Source organism: Leucoraja erinacea, chromosome 11 (assembly GCF_028641065.1).
Source record: "Leucoraja erinacea ecotype New England chromosome 11, Leri_hhj_1, whole genome shotgun sequence".
NCBI lineage: Eukaryota > Metazoa > Chordata > Chondrichthyes > Rajiformes > Rajidae > Leucoraja > Leucoraja erinaceus.
Genome location: NC_073387.1, coordinates 26,369,520 through 26,393,357, shown reverse-complemented (window position 1 = coordinate 26,393,357; position 23,838 = coordinate 26,369,520).

The window sequence follows — 23,838 nt, the reverse complement described above, 5'->3', positions numbered from 1 at the left end:
CAATAAGATTTCCGAAATAAGTCAAACTTGTATACATGCTAGAGTCAGAGTCAGAGTCAGAGTCAGTCAGAGTCAATTTAATTGTCATTTGGACCCCTGGAGGTCCAAACGAAATGCCGTTTCTGCAGCCATACATTACATACAAATAGACCCCAGACACAACAGAGGTCTCTTCTTCAGCCCTGGATTCTAACATTATGATTGACAATGAAGAGGCAAAGTACATGCATCTATGTAACATGAATTCAAATCCCATATCCTCCACTTAATCCTTTGACAGATGGCATGAGAAATAATTGCCCTTAAAAGAAAATCAGGAAAATACTTGGCAACATTTATAGGATAGTGCATTGACAAATTAAATCAGCAGATGTTGATCCAGATGTAGATTATTTTTACATTTGATATCTCAAGGATGTTTAAATTGGGTGAATTCTTATCTATGTGACTTGACACCAAAAGAGTAAAAGAAACAAGTCAAATAGTATTAAAATTCTATATTTTCCAGAAGAAATTTAATAAACCCGAATCTTTCAGTTGGGACTTCTTGATAGTAAGATAAAGTGATGGTGATCAAAAACCTAAGCAACTGGTAACAGTTGTCACCTTTCTAAGTAAATTACTGTTGGTTCGCCTCACAGTGTTGTTTGCTATGCCTGCTGTGAACTGTCAATGTCACTGATCCACATGTCGCTTTGCATCATTCCTAGTTGCAAAGCACAATGACATTACAATGCATCTGCTACTGCTGTAACTATTAATGTTCATCATCGTGGATCCCATTTTGTAAAACATTGTTCACCAATGCAAAATACATTCAGTTACTTAAACTCTCATAAAATTTTATTTAAATTATCTGCAATTACCGGTAAATGGAATTTACAGCAGTAAAACATGCTATTTGGCCAAATTTGTTTGTATCCGTGTTTAAAATCGACTCAAGTTTCTATTCCATTCCCTTTCTATTCCATGAACTTCATTTCAGCTTTCCAAAATATTTTTCTCTTCCAATTTCTATCATGCACTTACCTAGATTTATTTTAAAACATCAAAGCTTCTCATCATTTTCTGTGGCTTAAGGTTACACAATCTAACTGAGAAAGGGTAATCCTGCTCAGTTCTATAGTGGACATTGGTAATTAATTGTATGAATTATCCATAGATTTTGGTCCTGTAAATGGAAACATCTTCGCGAAAAGTATTTAGTCCAATATATTGATAACTTTAAAAACGTAATAGATTACATCTCGGTCTGTATTATTCAGAAAAAGTAATTCATTTCGTCATTTGCAATTTCAAATGATGAGATAGTTTTACTCAGAGCAGTCTATATCGATCTTCCATGAAACTTTCACACCGTTTCATTAATTTGTTATATTATTTGACACTCATCTGACACTCATTTGGCACTCTATCTATTCAGGAATGAGATGAAAATAATTTTCTTCACCCCAAAAGATAACAAATCCTTAGAATGATCTACCTAAAAGGACTTTGGGAACTAAGTCATTGAGTAATATTCATGATAGGTTTTCAGATATAGAGAATCCAATGATATTAGTTCTGGAAAGTGGCATTGAAGTTAAAGTCACAAACTGATTGAATAGCAGCGCCATTGGGGGAGTCCATTCTTTCAAACTGTTAAGACTAATATCTGACTAATCTCTTCCTCTGTCTACTTCTATTTCATGTTCTTATGTAGCTTTGTCTACTGCCTTGGCATCGATGGGATCTGGAAGAGAGAGCCATCAGTCACACAGTCTGTCAAGGACATCGACAACAGAGCCGTGAATATGGTTAGGCCATTCTAGCATTGCCACGTCAATCCTTGTGACATAGATTGGGTCAACAGTCTGGTATAGGAGAAGAGCCATTCAAAATGCATTGAGGTACAGAATGCATCTCAATCAATTCAGAGCGGCACGGTGGCGGCACGGTGGCGGCACGATGGCACAGCGGAAGAGTTGCTGCCTTACAGCACTTGCAGTGCCAGAGTCCCGGGTTCGATCTCGACTGCGGATGCTGTCTGAACGAAATTTGCACGTTCTCCCCGTGACCACATGGGTTTTCTCCGAGATATTCAGTTTCCTCCCACACCAAAGAAGTACAGGTTTGTAAGTTAATTTGCTTGATATAAATGTAAATTGTCCCTAGTGTGTATTGGGTAGTGTTAAATGGGTGGGAATCGTTGGTCGATAAGGACTCGGTGGGCCGAAGGGCCTGTTTCCGCACTGTATCTCTAAACTAATCTAAACTAAACTAAATTGGACCTATTTTCAGTGTTTGGCTTTATATGCAAATACTTCATCAAATCCATTCAGTACACATTAAATTTGATTAGATTGACGAAGCTATTGGACCAGACACTTCGAATTGCATATCACTTTAATGCGGTTGACTTTTACTCATTATCAACCACACTGCTCCCAAAGTCATAGGTCCCTCAGTCCACATTTCCTCTGCTTCCTATGGAAAATTGAACTATTCAGGTAAACTTACTAGAACATACAACATAGAACAGTTCAGCACAGGAACAAGCCCTTCAACCCTTTAAATCTGTGCTGAACATGATGCCATGAACAGCTCTCATCTGCCTGCAAATAATCTATATCGCTCCATTTCCTGCATATTCACGTGCCTATCCAAACGTCTCTTACATGCCACAATCGGATCTGCCTCCACTACCACCCTTAGTAGTGTGCTCCAGGCACACATCATCCTCTGTGTAAAAAAACTCACCTCGCCCATCTCCTTTGAGCTTTTCCCCTCTAACCTTAAAGCTATGCCCTCTAGTATTTAATATTTCCATCCTGGGAAAAAGGTTCTGATTGTCTCCTCTACCTGTGCCTCTCATAATGTTATGTAATTCCATCAAGTCTCCCTCCAAACTCTGACATTCCAGAAAAAATAATCCATGTATGTCCAACATGTAGCTAATGCCCCCTAATCCAGACATCATTCTGGTACACCTCCTTGGCACCCTTTTCAAAGCCTCCACATCCTTTCGGTATTGAGATGATCAGAACTGTATGCAATACTCCAAATGCTCCTGACCAAATTCCTATTTTTATTATTAACTCAACAAACCAACCGTACATCACATGTTGTTCAGGAATAAAAAAAGTAAGCAAGCCTGTGCATGATCTGCTGAAGAGGCAAAATCACATTTATCAAATGTGGATGGGGTCCATTAGGCTATTCCAGCATATCTACATGGTCATTGTGATATCCCGTACACAACATCTCCTAACTTCGCTTTCAGCTGCATGCATTTTGTTCAATAATTGATTGGACCTTCCTTCACAGGAAGTAGCCCAGTTATACTGGAGAACATCATATCTCCCCACCTCTGTTTTCCAACAACTCCAAAGAAGTATTTTCTGCCCCTGTATGGTTGTTGCCATAGCAAACATTCATTTATGCTGACTCTCTTCCAAGCAGTCAATGGGGCACTAATATGGCAGATGAAAGTCATGTCCCTGACAGGAACTGACAAGGTACGATTTCAACATGAATTCATGAACTGATACCTTTCAAGCAGTTTTAGCCCTTTGCATATTGCAGTTTTTGGAAACTGAGACAGGGTGAAAGAAAAAGAAAAAGGGGATGAACTCAATTTCCAAGTGATGGGATTATGCACTTATTCTCAGCACACTGCAGTAGAACTCTGATCCAATTTTATAAAACATGGAGAATGCTTTGGAAAATGTTCCACAAGTTTCAATCATTTCAATTTCAGCAGCTTACAAATTAAAATTAGAGAGATCTTTGCATCACATCTCCTTGCGGCCCAGCCTGAAAGATAAGTAGGTACAACAAAAGAAGCATTAAAGATGCAAGTACAGAAATGAATCAACGATTCGACATATTTTATTCGCTGCTCTGCATCACTCCACTGCAATGATTACTGTGCTGACATTTCCAGGCAGGTTGCCGATAAGAAAAACTGATACAGTATCAGGATCAGAATGCATATTGTCAAGAAATGTCTGAAATAAAAACAGTTTTGACAACAAATCCTTAATTTGAAACACTAACTCTGTATCTCTCTCCAGAAATGGTATCTTTGCCAGCAGAGTATTTTCAGCACTTTCTGTTTTTATTTCAGATTCACAGCATCTGTAGTTTTTGAAGAACAGGGAAAACATTTCTTCCACTCAAAGTCGGGGTGAGAAAATTTAACTGGGATTTATGAGCCTCAGCTGAAAGGTTTGTATGACCGGTGTTCCCCTACCAAACTAGGCTGACAACAAACAGGCTGGTAATTGAATTGTACAAAAAACAGAAACAGAGATTTTAGTAGGTACAAGAGACTAGAATTCCTTATTCTGTTGTGAAATGCCTTGACATGAGGTTAAGAGTAGCAATGTTAAAAATTGTCTGCAATTTACCCCCATCAGATAAAGCATAAAAAGAAGTTTAATTTGACACCTAATTCACTTTCATATCTTCAGTATTAAAAAAGCTATGGCCATTTTCATACTCGGAAATTAGCATCTTGTTCCCTATTGCTTTTCCATTGACTTAACACACAAGCTGTGATCGAGGACAGTCAAAACCTTATAATAGTCTTAAAAATTAAGAGAACTGAAAGAAATTTTCAATTATTATAGATTGAAGTATTCTGAAACTAATATAAAACAATTTTACTTGGATGACCTAAAATTAAAGCATATAATTAGTTAGTTACCTAATTGTAGCTAATTGCAAAATTCAATAGCTAGATCTAAACATCTATCCATTTCTTAAGAAAATATTAACATTTTTAAATAGCCTAAGTGTCCAAATGACATTCTCACAAGAATTCACAATATAACATGATTTTTAAATCTAATTGACATGAATTTATAGGCCAAATGGAAGGAATTTAATGTTTAATTCCCGCAAATTAATGGCTATTCAAATCAACTTGCGAGTGGGATTTTGTGGAACGCAATCAATTGGAACGTTGCGGTTGCTGTGAATTTGAACCCCATATCGGCAGGAAAAATACTGCCGGTTCGTATGGGCCAAAATCACATTTTCGCCAAGGAAATTTTGATTAAAGTCATCCGAAGAAGCAAGTTTATATGTAAAATACACAACTTACCCCGTGTTTTGTCCCCTACGTGAGATCCGTCCCATTGTTGGCGTTGACAGCGTTAGAAGTCGCCTTTTTAATTTTAATCCAAGGATTAAATTGACCCACAATTTTTTTTTTTTTAAACTTCCGAGAACGGAAGTCGGAACAATTTTTCTGCATCAGCTAGCAGCCAAAGAAAATATACCTCGGACAGGCAGGAGAAAACGGCATTTTAATCCCGCCCCCCCGCCCCTCAAAGGCGCCAAAGTCAGTGGCAGAACTGCAGCGCCGCTGAAGGTAAGTATTGTAACATACCTATTAAGAGATGACAATAACCTTAATGTAACAGTTACCATTATGAAACAATCTTTACTCTTTATTTCTCCATGTCATGATCAAAGCATCATGTTCTAACAGCCACTCTGGAGATGTGGAGGTAGAGGATTGAAATCTGTCAATGATCCAATAAGGTAAGACTTTGGATGACGAAACAGGTCACCTTTTTCTAACTGAATATCGAGACAGAGTCACTCTCTGTCTCAATATTCCATCTATTAACATCTGCTAGTGACTGACCAGATCACTTAGCCAGACAACAGTAATCTCATGGGTAGACACAAAATGCTGGAGTAACTCAGTGGGACAGGCAGCATCTCTGGAGAGAAGGAATGGGTGACGTTTCGGGTCAAGATCCTTCTTCAGACTGATGTCAGGGGAGTGGGCGGTACAGAGATAAAATGGAGTCAGTGACAGGAAGATGGTGGGAGAACTGGGAAGAGGGAGGGGATGGAGTCAGAGGAAAAGCAAGGGCTACTTGAAGTTAGAGAAGTCAATGTTCATACCGCTGGGGTGTAAACTACCCAAGTGAAATATGAAGTGCTGTTCCTCCAATTGTCAGACCTCACTCTGACAATGGAGGAGGCCCAGGTCAGAAAGGTCAGATTGGGAATGGGTAGGGAAGTTAAAGTATTGAGCAACCGGGAGATCAGATAGGTTTAGGGGGCTCATGTTGTCGATCTCCCCATGGTGAGCACTGTCAACTGACCTCAGTCAGGCGAACAACAACAAACAGAGACAGCAGCAGCGCCGCAGCTTGGCGCCCTTTTTAGGACGGGCACCTACGGGTGTCGAACCGGATGGCATCACCCTGCTGCAGACTTCTGCTGCCTCAAACACAAGAAGAAGATAGGGTTTAGGCGGACTGAGCAGAGGTGTTTAGCGAAACGATCACCGATCCTGCGCTTGGTCTTGCCGATATACAGAAGTCACCTGAAACAGCGGATACAGTAGATGAGGTTGGAGGTGAACCTCTGCCTCACCTGAAAAGACGGGGTCAAGCAAAGAGCGGTCACATCGCGGCCCTGTTTCCACCAATCTTTCCACCACCATGCACAAGAAGCACAAGAAGCGCAAGACACCATTGTATGCAGATGCCGAGAAGTGTGTTCAGCTCTGGATGACCAATTTCTAATCTTGTGATGTGGGCTCGATAAGAAGAAGACCTAAAAAGACTGTCAGGGTCTTTGGACGGATTTGAGGGAGGAGATAAAGGGATAGGTGTTGCATCGCCTGCGGTTGCAGGGGGAAATACCTGGGGAGAGGTGGTTTGGGTGGGAAAGGACGACTTCACCAGAGAGTTGCAGAGGGAACAGTCTATGCGGAAAGCAGAAAGGGGTGGAGTTGGGAAAATGTGGCCAGTAGTGTGATCCCGTTGGAAGTGGCAAAAATGTCAGAGGGTTATGTGCTGTAATCTCATGGTTGATCTCCTGATGTATTTGGTAGCCAGCAAGCAGTGCAGAGCAGAGCAGCAACAGGAAGATTTAAAAGAGTAACTTAAAAAATGCCAATAAGAAGAAATGTAGACATAGCGAAGTGTGTTTTGTAGTGTCTGTTTTGAGATAGACTGTGTTTTGAGGTCAGAGTGTTGTATTTTGAGTGTAAATGGTGAGGCCTTGGCAAGAGGGTTCAGCCAAGAGACTGAGCAAAGGCTGACAAAAAGATATGGTAAGATCTTTTTGTAACTTTCTTCTTTCATCCAAGTACAGTCGGGATAGCAGTTAGAGCAGTATAATGCTCCTCCTTCAGGATATGGGAGAGATGGGAAAGTTCCATTATTCCTGAGAATTACACCAGTCAGAAGTGTACCCACCTGATGCTCCTGACTAACTGCATGAGGAACTGGAGCTGCAGATGGACAACCTCAGGATCATCCGGCATACCCCAGTAACCTGCCATGCATACTTTTGAGATGATAGACAATAGACAATAGGTGCAGGAGTAGGCCATTCGGCCCTTCGAGCCAGCACCGCCATTCAATGTGATCATGGCTGATCATCTCCAATCAGTACACCGTTCGTGATTATTTGGTTAAGTCTAAGGCTAAGTTGCTTAGAGATAAGGGGAGTTGGGTAACTGTTAATAGGTTTCCACACATATTCAATTGATGGTACAATGCTTAATGTCACTACAAACATTCAGAAACAGATGAAGAGGGTTATGTTAATTGGATTTTGTGATATAGTTGATTTTGTATATGCAGAGGGATTGTTTTTATTCTGTCTATGGGTTACTCAGCGTTGAACGGAAAGAAAATGAATGGGGAAATAAACAATAACTCAGCCTAAAGCACTTCAGCCAAAAGAATGTTTGGAAAGCTCACAACAGGATATTTGAAATTGCGTTAGAATGTACAGTTTTATTAATAACAATAGAGATTAATGAAATTCCATCTCGAAATTAACAGCGACTTGTCTTAAAACATCAATCTGGGCAATGTGTTGAGTTGAAATTAAAAAACAAATGAAACAATTTGTTTTCAAATGATTATAACATCTATTCATTTTTGATGTGAGCAGTGGGACTGGGCTCATTCCAGTGGTTATAGTTTTGGAATGAAAAATCAATATAGACCATTAGTTTCTCTGCAAATCTCTCAGAGGTGGAGTTGTAACTTTGTCTTATCTTCAGCTGCAATAACGTTTTTTTTCCGTCCCCTTAGCCCCAAAGCCTGCGATAACAAGCCAAATGTTGACCAGCTCGCAACCTTGCCCCTTATCGACTGCAGGTTAGCTTTGACTGTCGGCATAATTCTGGTGAATCTCATTTTTATATATTTCACTGCAACTTTGTCTTTGGACCATGTTTAGTCCTTACCTTGGGGCTTGTACACACTATTTTGCTGCCAATACAGGTAGTTCTGCTATAATAAATATTGTTATATTCCTTAAAAAACACAAGGTATCAAAAATTGGCTTCGACAAATAATTGTGTGAAAAGAAGAAAGAGGAGTTAGGGGACGAGACAGTTTCAGACTAGCAATGAAAAAATTTTCTTCCCTAAATTTGAGGAAGCGTCCTGAACCAAAACATTGCCAATCCAGGTCCTCCGGAGATGCTGCCTGTTTATCAGCGACCCATATGAAATACACACACATGGTGAAATCAAACTTCCATTAAGTAAACAAGAACATTCAAACAGCCAGCGGCTCGTGATTGGCTTCGCTGGCTTGTGAGCGAGAGCGAGAGAGAGAGCGAGAGAGTGTCTTCGTATAGTACCGTAATACCATGTAAAGGGTGGCATGCACACATGTGTGATGAAGGTTATAAAAGGCATGAATTAATAAGGGTTAATCTACATCCTTCCTCTTAAAGAAGTGAAGCATATATAGTGGTAGCGGAGCAAATCTAAAACACCAGTATAAGGTTATTTTACTGCATATGAGAGCGCATAAAACTAGACAGGTCATGCACAGTTCAGGTAGAGCCTGTAAATTTTCCAATTAGCGGGTTTGGTTTGCATACATGACCTGCACGTGTACGATAATAACCTCCAGCACGCACCTCATCCTTCGCTGGGGAAGCAAGTCCCTTATCGGGTAAACGCAGAGGAGAAGGCACTGGTGGAGATTGGGGCACTGGGAAAGGCAGGGATGGCACTGGCACTGGCAGAGGAATCACTGGAGCGGCATTCGCAGAGCGTGAGGGAAGACCGGCAGACTGGCCCGGGTAAGGACGTGGAGGTGCCAGTTCATTAACCAGGAGGAGGTGTTGGTGGGTTCGCCAATAAATGTAGTTGTCAATACTGACAAAGTATGAGCATGGCTTGGCGGTGGACCCCAGAATGACACAGAGGCAGTCGTAACCTCGGAGTGACTGCAAATGGACAACCTGTCCCTTGTTGAGCAGTTGAAGCGGCGAGCTGGTTTTATCAAGTAATTTCTTTGTATGTTGCGGCAGCGTTGGAGCTGGGATTGGATAAATGACGGTGCACAAACTTGTGGTTCTGGTAGTTGCTTGGCCATAGGCAGAGTAGAGCGGATTAGCCGTGGCATGAGCCATTCGGCTGCAGATCCCAGAAGAGGGTCGCAGATGATGTTCCGTAGGTTAAGGAAGTTGAGATAAACATCAGAGCGAGCCCTGAGTGAGCATTCCATTAGTTCTTTTGCACTTTTTACCGCGTACTCATCCGGGCCGTTGGACTGCGAGTACTCGGGGCTACTGGTAATGTGGTGAAAGTCCCAGATTTTTGTGAAATTCCTGAAAAGCTGTCTGGAGAACTGAGGTTCATTGTCTGAGAGTAGCTTTAGGGGGGCTCCATGGACAGAGAAGTGACGAGTTAGTTTCTGAATGGCCATGGCTGAGGTCGGGCTATTAAGAAGGTCGATTTCAAACCATCCTGAGTAGGAATCAACTAAAACCAGGTATTGTTGGCCATGCCACTCGAAGATGTCAGCTGCTACTGTGGACCAGGGTAAGTCCAATGTGGGGTGCGGGAGGAGTGGTTGTTTCTGTTGGTGCGGGGTCAAGCTATTGCAGATCGGGCAGGCAGCAATTTTCTCTAGAATGTACTTAACCATGTCTGGCCAGAACATCGTTCCTTTCGCAATTGATGGGTTAGGTCTGCTTCCAAATGCCCCCATGGACAATGTCGAAGTACTTACTGTGAAGAAACGTCGGGATGACCGCTTTGTGTCCTTTCATTATCACGCCGTCCTGAATGACCAATTCGTCACGGACAAGGAAAAATGGGCGGACAGCTTGTGGCAGGTGGTGCTGTTTGTCTGGCCAGCCTCGGCGGTTGACAGTGGCCAGCGATTGTAATGTTTTGTCTGCAGCTGTTTGTGACACTAGGATGTCTAAACTGGTATATGGAAGGCAGCAGACCATCATAACCATGTACCCCTCATGCTCATCATCAGACAGGTGTTTTTCGCAGGTTGGGCGAGGTGCCCGTGAGAGGGTGTCAGCTAAGTACATGTCCTTACCATGTTTGTAGATTAGTCTGATGTCATATCTCTGTAGTTCCATCATCATGTGTTGTAAGCGCGCTGGTGCCATGTGGATCAGCTTACTGAGAATACTGACTAGGGGCTAGTGATCGGTTTTGACCGTGATCGGGTTGCCAAAGATAAAGTCCTTGAATTTCTTGCAGGCAAAGTTTACTGCGAGTAGCTCCTTTTCGATTTGAGCGTTGACTGTTCAGTGTTGGTCATGGTACGGGAGGCATAGGCAACTGGTCTGGAGCCCTTTCCATCGTCTTGTAGGCAAGCAGCGCCCAGTCCATACTGGGAGGCATCACAGGTAAGGGTGACAGGTAACTTGGCATCAAAGTATGCGAGGGTTGGAGCAAAAGACATTAGTTGTTTGAGGGTTTCAAATGCCCTCTGCTGGTGCTGGTACCAGGACCAGTGCGTATCCATGTGGGTCAGTTGTCGCAGCGGGGCTGATAGCTCGCTGAAATTTGGGATTACTTTTCCCAGGTAGTTTACCATGTGGAAATGCTGTTTCAGTCAGTGCCTCGTGGGAAAGTGTGGGCGCAAGTGCATAGAGAGATTGTTGTGACTGGGCCCTGTTGGCACGGGCACGGCAGCACCGGCTAAAGTGGCCTTTCTTTTTACAATAGTGACAAGATTTGCCATAAGCGGGGCATTGCTCACAAAATTTCGGGTGTGAGCCATCGCAATTACCACAGTTATTGACTAGATGATCAGTTATCCTCCTTGGGGGTTTAGGCGATTGTTGAGAGGTAAATGTTTGTCGTGGGGACCTAAGCATCTGCTGCACTAAATACACAGGACTTATTGTGCTACACTAAATTCACAGGACATTCTGTACTCTTCTAAATGCACAAAACATCTTGTGCTGCATTAACTACACAGGACATTTTGTACTGCACTAAATACACCGGATTTCTTGATCAGTACATGTGTCAGAGGTTATGGGGAGAAGGTAGGAGAATGGGGTTAGGAGGGGGAGATAGATCAGCCATGATTAAATGGCAGAGTAGACTTGATGGGCCCAATGACCTAATTCTGCTCTTATCACTTATGGTCATGATATCTCATACTGCACTAAACATCTTGTCTTGCTCTAAAGATACAGGAGATTGTGTGCTGCGCTTATGAAACAGCACATGATATGCTACCAGTACTGCTTGCATTGTGCAGCACTAAAGACGCAAGACATCTTGTGGTACACTATTCACATCGGGGAGGGGGGGGGGGGGGGGGGGGGGGGGGTGCTCAGCTGACTGGGCAGGAGCCCATTGTCTGCAACACCTGCAATATTCCTGATACAGCCCTCAGTACAACTCCCCATCATCATGATAAGCACGAGAAGTCACTGAAAATCACCTCTGCTGAAATATCAGCCGAAATGTAATGTAGTGCTGTGTTTTTGTGCGAGTTAAAATATTATTTAATGTAGTCCCATGTTTTTGTGCAGTCTAGAAAGGAATTTGCTTCAAACATCACTCTAATGCAACTTCAAATTGGTACTGGATCGTCAGCATAAATGCATGCAGGTGTTCAGACAGGGGCACTGGCCTCAAATGGCTCCAGTTGACGTATTTATAAACTCATGTAGAAACGGACCTTTGCAAGACATGTCCAACTTCCAAGGTAATCTGCCTGACCTTGCCCATAGCCATGTACTTGGCACATGGATCAGTTCATGATGAAGGTACACAAAAATGCTGGAGAAACTCAGCGAGTGCAGCAGCATCTATGGAGCGAAGGAAATAGGCATCGTTTCAGGCTGAAACCCTTCTTCGGTTCATGATGAGGTCTCTATACTTCTTAAACTCACCCAGTTATCAAGTTGACTACCCTCCTCTGATTAGTTGATCATAACACCCTAACCCTATTACCCCAACAAACCAAATCTCTCGTGCATATCTCCCCACTCCTCAGTATGAAATTGCAGCCCTTACTAACCTCATTCAGATCTGAACCTGGACTTCGATGAGGTGCAGAATAATTCCAGGCCTGGATGCAAAGGTTGATCTTTCTTTAGACGGGCTCGCCCACCGTGGACTGGGTACCACCCAGAGAGACCCGGAGGGCTGCACGGCCAGATGAAGGATGACCCCACAGGCCGCAGATCCCAGCCCCTGCTTGTCCCCTGAAGACCAGAGTACCACAGAGGATGGAGTCAGGAACAACAGTCGAGAGGAGCAAGGCCGATTACCTCTTCACAGCAGAACGTCCCCCACAGCATGCTGCAGCCATGCCCGACAGTAGGCATGGCTCGCCCGCCCTCGAGAGAAGGGAATTGGATGGAGGGCTGGGATGCGGAATGGCTGCAGGAGGCAGTATGCCTCGACAGTGGAGAGGGGCATTGGAGCTCGGCTGGACTGGGCGGCATTCCAGGAGGCCGAGTGCGTGGCCCGGACACGACTTGCAGCTGTGCGGAGTGGTAGAGCAGCGGTGGAGAAAAGCAATGGCCATACTTAGCCAGGCCAACCCTGCAACACCACCGCGACAAAGCCTTGAACTTTGCACTTACAACTGAGACTTGAAAATTACGCCAAAAACTGGCGACTCTGTATACTGTCTCAGTGTACCACTACTAGACACTTATACCAAAGATCTTAGAGCAGAGAAAGATGGGTTACTCTCACGCAAATGTGTAGTACGCTCATGGGCGGATTCATGGGTGATTATAGGACCCATTTTAGCGACCAGTCCCCGCCATCTTGTTCTGCCATCTTGCTTCCGGCCAAAGATCGGATCTTTGTTTCCGCAGCGGGGAGAGGGAGTGCGCGGCCCGGGGCAGCGGGGAGAGGGAGTGCGCGGCCCGGGGAGAGGGAGAGCGCGGCCCGGGGAGAGGGAGTGTGCGGGGAAAAATGCCCAGGAACCCCTCCGTAGCGTACTACACGTCAGCCCATTGTATTTCATAGGAGTAGCCCATCTTGCTCTGCTCTAAGATCTTTGCTTATACTGCATCAGAGATGCGTATCTAAGATATATCTAAGTGTTTATGTATAGTGATACTGGTACTGAACTGTATACAAAAAATAATTCCACTGTACCTCGCTGCAGGTGACCATTGAACAATTGAACCATGCTTTGATACATACTCTTCAGCATATGGTCAGTATATATCTGAAATATCTTATGGAAGCAACATTTGTAAATTCTCTCCGTGAATACCTTAAACTAATGAGACAAAAAATGTGAGTTTGGACTGCTCTGTACAAATACATCTAATGGGTTCTCTCTTATATCGTTCTGCTTAAAAGCCATATTTTACAACAGATCTTTCAGTTTAATTTGTCTGCTTTGACTTGCTGCAGTAGGCGTTAAAAAATAGAATGTCAGCATTAAGCAAACGTGACTTGTGCTGGCCTCCAATTTCTACAGATTTCAGACTTGACTGGTCTCATAATGCTAAAAGTAAAGCAGATTGGTGGCCATTTGTCACATTGTCAGAGTTATGTATCGACAACATTACCAGCCCTCCCCAAAGGATGCCAGATAAGCTGGAAGTAAAAGCAATCAGATAAGATGTGAGTCTACCCTTTCCAGAGTTAAAGTAAGACAGCAAATGGAACTAAATGCTCCCCGGATACCATTAACTTACAGTATATTTACAGTCATACTGAATACCATTCATTATTTGTCAAATCTTAAATGTGGCGGATTGTAAACAGGATAAACAACACGTAGCATGAGAAACTGACCAAGCTGAACTTAGTCTTTCACAAACTTATTAGCCTAACAAAATTGCTGGTATTTTAAAGGCAGGTGCGTGCACTAAATTCAGCAACAAGAGATTTCCCATTTTTTAGCAAATGAAAGAAGTAATCAAACAGATCAGGATTTTTTTAAATGTTCTTATCACGGTAATTTAATGGGGAGAAAGTAGGAACAGGGGTACTGATTCTGGATGATCAGCCATGATCATATTGAATGGCGGTGCTGGGTCAAGGAGGCGAATGGCCTACACCTGCACCTATTTTCAATGTTTCTAATAAGTAGGTACAAGAGAGTAAAAGTTTGACTACCATCTTGCTTTGCTGCTGACATTGGAACATATCTTGTCACCTGCAAAAGGGAAACTAGCAGAAAAGTTGTTAATAATGTAACAGAGTAAATGAATGAGAGAATATTATTTATGTCAATAAAATGATCTTATCTGTATTTGTAATTATATCAATAGTATTTTCCATCACAGAGGTAGACACGAAATGCTGTAGTAACTCAACGGGTCAGGCAGCATCTCTGGAGAAAAGGAATAGGTGATGTTTTGCATCGCGAGCCTCTTCAGGCTGAGAATCTGTCCATCACAGACCTGTGACTCCAAAATCCCAAAACATGAGAATCTGCGGTTTCAAATCAGCTGGTGAATTGACGTCACCATCATTGTTCCTGTTCCCTCACTTGGTGTATTACTCCATTTTACCACGGCAAAAAGTTCAGATTTACTGGTCTTGTTGCATTTTGTGAGAAAACTCCTTTCAGTTTTGACAGCATTCTCAATCGATTGTGACTGAGTTGATGTCCTATGTCTAAAACTCGATATCATTGCAATCGCTGCAAATTCTATTGCTGTAAATGGTGAACTAGGTTATCTGGTACTCCAATCTAGGAAACATTACTTGCCTGTTTTTTTTTAAAACACTGTTAGCAATGGTTGAAGTAAATATGGCCCTTTTTATAAAGTTACTGCAGAAATTATACACACCAATTAGACACAGTTGCCAGCAGCTCCCTCTCCGCTCACCTCCACTCCTGATGAGATTCAGAGGCAACTATTTGTCTGTTCGTAGTCATAGTTACTTCAAATCCAGACTGAGTTGCATCACATTGTAAATTAACCTTTACCCTAATATCAGCTGCAACCAACCAAACCTAAGAAACAATTAAAAAGATTCACTACCTAGAAAACAGTCACATGCCAAACAAATGCCACACTTTGAAACTCACCCATGTCGGGAAAAAAAACTCGAGTGACATCACAATGCAATCTCAAGGCAGGACGGGACTTTCCAGGAGGGAAGCGGCACTCCAGCGCTCGTGCGGAGGCTGCCGGCGCCCGACACCTGGTAGCGAGGGTGGTTCCGCGTGCCCTGGCTGGGGCCAAGCCTGGTCCTCAAGCTGGAGTGAGAGCCAAGCCTCGGGCTTGGGATGCGGCCATGACCAGGGCCGAGAAAAAAGCCGCCGCTGTAACCAAGGACGAGCCTGGGTCCGGGGTCAGGTACGAGCCCGGAGATGAAGTCAGGGCCCTTCAGTGGAGCCCAGGCGGCTACCGTGCTGACGGCTACAGCTAGGGCCGGGCCGAATACGAGAACCAGGCCCTGGCACTGTTCTACAACCTGGGTAGGTCCTGGGGCAGGGAATGGGAGGGAGGGGGGGAGGATGAGGGAAATAAGGAGATGGGGTGGGGAGTGAGGTGTTAGAAGGAAATGGGGGGGGGGGGGGGGGGGGGGGGTGTGGAGGAGGGAGATGGGAGATGAGGAGGGTGGAGGAGAGAGGAGAGGACGGGTGGAGGGAGATGCCCCCTCTATTAACCTCCTCTCTCTACCCCCTTCCCTCGCTACCCCTCCTTCTCCCACCCCTGCAACGTCAACGTCTCCCTCCTCCCCTCCTCCCCCCCCCCCCCCCCCCCGCTACCCCCCTCACTACTCTCTCTCTCTACCCCTCCCTCCCTCTCTCTCTCTACCCCCTCCCTCTCTCTCTTTACTCCCTCCCTCTCTGCCCCTCTCCCTCTACCTCCCTCTCTACCCCCCTCTCTCTCTACACCCTTACCTCATTAGCTCCTCCCTCTCAACCCCTCCCTCCCTAGCTCCCCTCCCTCGCTAGGGATTGAAGAGTGAGACTGAATAGGAGGGGGAGGGAGTGCTGGGGGATGAGGAGAAATGAGCAGCACCTGCACAGTAGGAACGATGTGTGAATGGTGCGATATTGCGTTAGGGGAACGGCTGGCGCTGGGGGATCAGGTGTGGTGGAAGCTTGCATTGGGGGAGTAGACCCAACAGGTCTGCATGGTCTATATAGTCTAGTACATAACTATAACTCTGATCTTGTGTTCTTCTGGTTTGCATGTTTTTTCTATTTGCACAAAAACAGTACACGATAACGGTATGATTTTTGGCCACCTTATTCAGCATTCTCCTGTGCTCAAGTGCGAGAAGTTCTGTTCCGATCAATGGTATATTGTAAACTTTATTAAGGATTGGAAATTTTACAAATGGTGCTCGCACAGATTGGTCCCCTTTCCTGTCAGTCACCGCCATGCAGATTGATCTCCTCTCCTGTCTGTCAAGGCCTGGGCTCGGGCTAGAGCCAAGGACAAGCCCGGGAACTGGACCTGGGCTGGAGCCGAGCCTGGGGCTGGAGCTGAAGTGAGGGCCGAACCCGGGGCTTGGGATGGCACCAAGGACTAGCCTGGGTCCGGGGCGAGCCCTCCTTCCTTCCCTCCCTGCCATTCTCTCTCTCCCTCCCACTCTCTCTGTCCCACTCTCTCTCACTCCCTCTCCCTCCCTCTCTCACTCCCTGTCAACCCCTCCCTCTACCTATCACTCTCTTTCCCTCCCCCTCCACCCCCTCTCCCTCCCTATTCACTGTAAAACTCTCTCCCTCCCCGCCCTCTTTCTTTCCATCCCTCTCTCTCTCTCCCTCCCCCTCTCCCTCCCTCCCTCTCTCCCTCCCCCTAGTGCTCAAGATCTCCCTCCGGGGAAGTAGAGTAGGAGAGAGGGGCTCCCTCTCTTATTCCCTCCCTCACCCCCCCTCTCCCTCCCTCCTTCAGTCTCTCCCTCCTTTCCTCTCTCCCTCCCTCCCTCTTGCTCTCCTCCTCTCTCCACTGCCTCGCCCCTCTCTCTCTCTCCCTCCCTCACTCCCTCCCCTCCCTCCCTTTTTCTTTCCATCCCTCTCTCTCTCCTCTCTCTCCCCCCTCCATCTCTCCCTCCCTCCCTCTCCCTGTCGCCCAGGTGAAAGAAGAGGGAGTGTCAAGAGGAGGGGGACAGAGTGGTGGGGGATGAGGGGGAATGGAGTAGGAAGAGAGATGGCGAGGTAATGAAATAACAGGTGTCGTTTTGTCAAAAGCTTGGAAGCTGAGACCAAAATAAACCATTTCAAATTGTCCCAAGATTACATTCTTAATTTCCAATTGCACAAAAAAGCTTTTTGCAAATAAAATTTTAAGACAAAGACAAAGACAAATGGTCCATATGTGTAATAGTATAACCCATAGCACATTATTTTTTATTGTATTTTTTTTAATGCAGCAACAAAACATGTTGTTTTATATTAATTAAAGTTAATGGAAGTTGCAGTTTATATACACCCCATGAGAATAATGCCTTTACTTAGATATCCTTAATGAAATGCTTGCTCATTAAAAAATAAACTGAGATCCTTTGAAATTGTTTCCTCTGTTAGAAGAACCTAACCACCTCTTCCTCTTTCTCGATGTTAACATTCATTCTTGCTTGTATTGTTCATTCTTCATTTGGACATCTCTGAAATGTTTCTGACAATGCTTCCTCTCATGTCAATTCTTATTCCAGTAACTTGTACACCATAATAATGTTGACCTTATTACCACCAGAGGGTATCAACTGATGTGTCGAACGATAGACTCGAAACCAAGGTTTAGTACAACTTAATCTTTATTAACTCCCGAGTTACTTAAGCGTGCAGGCAAACCACTAACTTCTAATAACTTGTCATTTGCTTTACTATTCCAACATCACTTCTTAAACTAAATCATAAAACTCATGTCCCGTACTCAGATATTACCTATATTTGATTCTATATGGATGAATGGACCAGATTCGCTCTGTTGGTATGGGAATTGTCTTCGCTGAGCTTCAGACTCAGATACATCCTTCTTGCAATGGTTGTTCCCAGGATTGTTTCTGCCGTTGTCTCGGACTGCCGTTCTTTTATCTTATTTTTTTTTCCGTCTTCTAAAGGAAGCCTTTATTCTAACCCAAGGTTCTCATCAATTTGAAGTCAATCATTTCACGTTGTCACTCCTTCAAGGGCTGAATAAACAAAACATCTCCTTATTCTTTAACTAGAGGGTTCTTAATGTTGTTGCCTGTTCAAATTTACAACAAACAATAGACAATAGACAATAGGTGCAGGAGTAGGCCATTCGGCCCTTCGAGTCAGCACCGCCATTCAACCATTTAACTACGCTATTTACCTTCTCATTATACAGTTATTTTGCAAAATGGCCATTCGCAGCCACCTTATCTTCTCAAGGCCATAACGCATAGCTATGAAGATCTCTCATTTCCCTTTCCCCTGACTCTAATCTGAAGAAGGGTCTCAACCCGGAACATCATCTAGTCCTTCTCTCCAGCGATGCTGTCCCGCTGAGTTACTCCAGCATTTTGTGGCTATCTTCGGTTTAAACCAGCATCTGCCATTCCTTCCGACACGTTATCTTCAGCTATGCTCCCACCAGATATCAATCATCTGATTGTTTTCACTGTGTTTCTTTATTTTGGTTCCAGCATTTCTCTCTGTCTCTCTCAAACTAGCAGTATCCTCCCAAAGTTTGCTGGGATACTTGACGCCAAGTCTCTGGCTATAATACCACCATGTAAGCCATCGATGATAGCACTAGTTAGAGATTGGTCCAAAGTTCTTGATGTCTTCAATTTTTTATTGTATTGTATTCGTATTGTATTGTATTGTATTGTATTCAATTTATTGTCATTGTCTCAATTTGAGACAACGAAATGAATTTTCCTTACAGGCAGTATCGTTAAAAAAAAAAATCACAAGAAAATAATAAAAATAAATAATAAATAATAAATAAATAATAAAACATATTAAAAATAAAATTGAAATTGAATTAAAAAATTTAAAAAAGCACAAACACATAAAGTCCACAACATAACATAAATGGCACCCAGGTGAGGAAGGCACCATAGTCCAGCCAGCCTCCCCTCCGTGTTCATCCGTGGTCGGGGCCTTCCGAGCACCCGCAGTCGCCGCCCCGGGTGGCCCGATGTTCAGGCCCTCACGCCGGGCTGGTGGAACGCCGACGCCGAACCCCGACGGTGAGCATCCTCCTCCTCAGCGGCCCGGACCTCCTGATCAGCCGCCTCCCGCTGCCGGAGTCTGCAGCTCCTGAGTCCGCAGGCCGAGCCGGGCAGAGTCGCAGGACCCCGCGTTGTAGTCAGCGCCGCCCGCGTTGGGAGCTCTGCAAACCGCAGCTCCATGATGTCGGCAGCAGGTCCAGCACTCCGGGCTCCAGACGGCGACCCCCGGTAAGGCATCGCCAGCCCCGCGATGTTCCAGCGCTGTCCCGCCGCTGCTGGAGCTCCGGTCGATCCCGGCAGGAAAGGCCGCGCCAATCCAGGTAGGTAGGCCGCTGTGGGGGGGGGGGGGGGGGGGCGAGGACACGACTCGAATAATAGTCGCGTCCTCACCAGGAAGTGGCTGAAGGACGGTATCCCCCGCACCGTGCCCTCTTCCCCCACATAAAGACACCAAAAAAATTTAAAAAAACACACTTTAACATAACTAAATAAACAAAAAAACAAAAAGATACCGGGCTGTAGGTGGAGGCTGCTGGCACCAGCGCCACCGGAAGTACAATTTTCTTAAGAATAACTAAGCTGCCCAAGCAAAATATGAGATGCTGCTCCTCTAATTTGCACGTAGCCTCCTAGGTCTCCTCCATTGTCAGAGTAAGACTAAACTTAAATTGGAGGAACAGCATCTCATATTTCACTTGGGCAACTTACAGCCCAGTGGTATGAATATTGATTTCTCTCACTTAAGGTAGCCCCGGCATTCCCTCTCTCTCTACCCCTCCCCCCAACCCACCCAAGTCGCACTAGCTTCTCGTTTTCACCCTACAAACAGCTAACAATGGCCTGTTTCCTTTATCATCGTTACTTTTTTGCATATCTTTTTATTCATTGTTCTTTATCTTTCCACATCATCGTCTATATCTCTCATTTCCCTTATCCCTAACCAGTCTGATGAAGGGTCTCGACTCAAAACATCACCCATTCCTTCTCTCCAGAGATGCTGCCTGTCCTGAGTTACTTCAGGTTTTTGTATCTATCTTAGAATTGAACCAAGTGGTAGCAGCAGTGCTCAATTTTAGATGCTCATAACTTTATCTCAACTCACCTGGCTGCTATTCTGCATTTAATCCAGTGGCAAATGACCGATCTAACTTGAAAGCATTCTGTTAACTCTGCTTTAAATTCCTCACGGATCGTTATGATAGTTGGCCGGATCAGTATACTCCTGGGTTCTTTTCTCCCACTTCCCAAAATATTTATAATGGATTAGATTGTATGTTGAGAATAATTGTGAGGCTGAAAGATCTCAGAGTAAATCTGACAGCGAATCATGTATAGTTAAGCACAGGAATCCAGAAAATGCTGTTCATATTGCACTGCTCTTCCAATGGCTGTGAAATACTGTACCAATATTTTGAAGAAGAGTAGCAAGTTAACCCCAGTGTCCTGACAAATATGTTTCCTTGAGCCAAAATCAATAAAACAGATTAACTCATCTTTATCACACTACTATTTGTCCGAGCTTGTTGTATCAAAATTGGTTGCCAGGTTTTCAACATCACAACGGTCAGTAAAATCCCAAGATACCTTACTGTTGTCAAGAATTTTGTGAAATACTGAGGTTATGAAAAGCACTACAAAAATACAAGTTATTTCAATTTTCTTTTTGCCATCTTGGTTCAATTGGTAATAGACAAGTTCATTAATCAGGTCCAACCAAGTCCAGGATATTGGGCTCATGACACCAGACTTCCACTGCACAATGGCACACAGAAGGAGTCATATTTCAGATAAATCGTTATACTGACACAATATATTCAATTGAGAAAGTGGTATCCTGAACAACATCTGTCCATTACTAAATAACACAAAAAGGAAATTAGCTGTTCAGTTCACTTGTAGACTTTGCTCTGGAAAAAGTAATGCTATATTTGCCGACACGACAATGCTGTTAGCATTTCAAATCAATTGGTATGACATCCAGCAATATAAATATGCACATAGCATATCAACAAAACGGTGTGCATCGTAAACTCAGTGTTAAGCAACAAAAGACGGCACAGCATCACAAATGGTAGAGCTGCTGCTTCGCAGCACCAGAGACCCAGGTTCAATCTTGATACCATGTGCTGTCTGTGTGGAGTTGGCATGTTCTCCCTGCGACTGCGGGGGTTTCCTGCGGGTGGTCAGGTTTCCTCCCACATAACAAAGACGTGTGGGTTTGTAGGTAAATTGGCCTATGTAAATTCCCCCTATTGTGTAGGGCGTGGATGCAAAAAGGAGATAACATAGAAGGCGTGAATGGTTGATCGATGGTAAACTCTGTAAACCTGAAGGGTCTGTATCCATGCTGTATCTATAAACTAAACTAATCTAAATTTATCAAAGCATCTTCAACGGAATCTGTGATCTCCAGCACCCAAAAGGATAAGGTGTATTCAAACACGCTCGCCTCCAAATGCCCAAATTTGGAAATATTTCACTGGTCCTGCATTCTCACCGTCAAGATACTGTAACTCCTTATCTATTTATTTAACACAGCACTATTTAATTAATTTGGGAAGACAGCTCACTACCACCTTCCCAAGGGAAATAAACATGGGTTTTACATCTGTCTCACCTCTTGCTCTGCTCTTCACTCCCCTTCACCTCTTTATACAGGCTATCTCTTCTCTTCTCTCAGTCCAGATGCCAGCTTTCAACTCAAAATATTCCCCCACAGATGGTGTTCGTCCTCCTGAACTACTCAAACTAATTATTTGTTGCAGATTCCAGCATTTGCAATTTAGTTTCTTTCCTTAGCTTTGGTAATGATCATCTTATTGTGTGTATGAAAATTAATTGTTTTAATTATCGAAAAAAGCACCATGTTTGAAAGAACATTTCTTAAAAATTATTCAGCAGAATCTGCGAACAATTCCAGAGATTGTTTATTGATCTCTTCACTTCAACATTTTAGCACTCCTCATTTGTAGCTTGCATGCATCATTCTTTTAGCAACATACTCAGGAGGTGAACTCCTAAAGTCACTGCTGAAGCCACAGTGTAATCTTTACTGGAGGTTTGCAGGAGAATTATACAGAACATAACAGAGAATGGCATCTTATTTGTCTGACCATGTTTGCTTATCCATCATTCATTTATTCTCCATACAGATTCTTTATAAAGGTACCAGTACCAGAGTCATTAACTTTAGTTTAATTGCGTGATAGCATATTCCAAACTCTAAACAGGAATTCTAGGAACACACTCCCTCACTTTTTCATAATAGTGGGGAAGATACTCTGCCTTCTTGATGTGCCATCAGTATTTGTGGAGTCAGCTATGAATCTCTCTGTTACTGCTTATCATTAATCTGCCACAGGGACAAACAGAATGAGCTCGAATCCCTGAATAAATGAATATAAATTCCAGAAAAAACTAAAAAGATAGTTAATTAATAATGTACACAGCATCTTTCTAAAGAAAAACCCAGAGAAAATGGAAATATAGCAGAACTACGTAATGCATAATGGAATAGGGTTGCCTTACACAGACTGGCATTTAAATTATTATTTGAGAGGCATCTACAAAAGAATAACTCCTGCTGGCTGCAATATTGAACAAGTTCCTGACCTTTGCCATGGATCATTGAATGGATACATACTGCTAAAAGCTTTCCAGAATATTCATATCCATGTTACCTATGCTTCGTTTATCCAAGAAAGAAATAATGAATTCAACTAAATAGATATATCCATACTTGTATATCTACCTAAATAATAAATGTCCTCCCTTCTTCATCAAGTTATAGAAAAAATATATACCAGCTCAACATGTGGTCCAACGTAAAACTGAAAATTATAAGATGCTGGGCTGCTAAATGAAAGATAATAAGATTAGCACCAAGGTTTTGTGAACATTTGGATTGATTAGCAAGCTTTTTAACTAAATGACTCCTAGTTTTAACTAAATGACTCCAACATCCCTGCAAAGTGATTTAATATTCCCTGTTCATCTTCCATGGTAATTTATTGGAATGTAAATGATGGTTATATAGAAAACCCAATCCAAAGAAAATGAAGGAAACACAATGGATAATGCTTCATTTTTTATTTTAACATGCTGATTGATGTGCTACAGTGTATATTTCCAGCTAATGATTCCTGCAATGGCACACTCATACTGAATTCTGCTTTCCAGTATAAATAGAACAAATCAGATTGCCCTGGGACCCCGCATTGCAGAGTTCTGCAAGCTGAAACTACAGTTCCCTGAAGACATTTTCAGATACTCCAGCCGAAATAATGAAATCCATTAAATGGAACACTCTCTTCATGATACAATGTTTACCAACCCTTCACATTTATTACATACACGCACGAGGCAATTACAAAAATTAGATTGCATTTTTTCACCACGAAAGGTAAGTCACATACACAGTCACATATTTTTTATTTCCTCCCCTCATGCAGTGATGTTTATTGTGCTGTTGCTGAACCATTCACATGCCAATTTCA